Source organism: Galeopterus variegatus, unplaced genomic scaffold (genome assembly GCF_000696425.1).
Source record: "Galeopterus variegatus unplaced genomic scaffold, G_variegatus-3.0.2 Scaffold7769, whole genome shotgun sequence".
Taxonomy (NCBI): domain Eukaryota; kingdom Metazoa; phylum Chordata; class Mammalia; order Dermoptera; family Cynocephalidae; genus Galeopterus; species Galeopterus variegatus.
The window spans coordinates 101,955-103,130 of NW_007733880.1; the positions used below are offsets into that span (position 1 = coordinate 101,955).

The following is a 1,176-nucleotide window of genomic DNA, read 5'->3' on the forward strand; positions in this document are numbered from 1 at the left end:
CCCTTCCCCCACTCTGGGTTCTCCCTCATCACCCCCCCCCCCCGTGGTGGTGGTGCTCTCCTTGCCCAGGCCACCCACACAGACGCTTGTCCTTCAGAGCCAGCCACTCAGCTTTGAAGCCTTTATCCACAGCTCCGTCGCCATCAGACAGAATCATCCCCAGCACAGCCTTGGTGCCTTTGATCTGTAGAAAAATCTTCCAGGCGTCCACGGAGAATTTCCCATAGAGGACAATCAGATCCCAGAGCTGCATGCCACTCTGCTTTTCCACCAGGCGAGACTTCAAGACCCCATAGTCTTTGTCCCACTCCATGTCCACCTTGTCCCCTCTGATAGGGTCAGATAACCCTTTTTCAGGTAACTGAACCAGGTGTTATCCTCTTGGGTCCTTGACTCCTGTGTCCAGGTAGGCAGTAACTGGGATTCGGTAACAAAACCCACCTGACACCCTCTCGGGGGGATTTAGGGGGGTGATGTTATTGTACCAGCTGGCACAATATTGTATTGCTGACCCCATAGTTTTAAGTGGGGGCCTGCCTGGGTACAGGTAGTGAGAGTAGAGTGGTTAGAAGACAGCAGGGCCCACAAAGGACGGCAGAATCACCCTCTAGCGGTGACAGAAAGGGGTCTACCGCCTTGATTTTGGACACCAGCACAGGAAGGGCCCCACAACACACACACTTATCTGGAGGGAGTACACAGCAACCCATTCTAGGTGGTCAGAGAGCTGGACGGGCATTAGATTGCAAGTCAGGTGGGACATTTACTGGTTTATTACAAATGATATTACAATGGATACAGATACAGAGATGTACACGGTGAGGTATTGGGGCACAGAGCTTCCATACCCTTCCCTGCGCACCACCCTCCAGAAACCTCCATATGTTCAACCATCCAGGAGCTCCTATTTGTGGGATTTAAAACATATAAAAGTAAAATTTATCAGCAGTATAATAAAGGCTAGGAAAAGATGGAAATACACTTTTAAGATTCTTATTCTATACATGCAGTGTTATGTCACTTGAAGGTACACTGATAAGTTAAAGATGTATACTATAAACCTTAAAGTAACCACTAAACTAATAAAGTTATACCTAATCCCTCAAAAAAGATAAAATGAGATCATAAAATATTCTAATTCAAGAGTCAGAAAAAAAGGGAAGAGCACATAAGACA

General features: G+C 47.0%; 1 pseudogene; it reads right to left on the minus strand.

Moving 5' to 3' along the window:
* Positions 1–718, minus strand: part of LOC103607845 — a 7,008-nt pseudogene extending 6,290 nt beyond the window's left edge.
* Between the last annotated feature and the right edge of the window lie 458 nt (positions 719–1,176).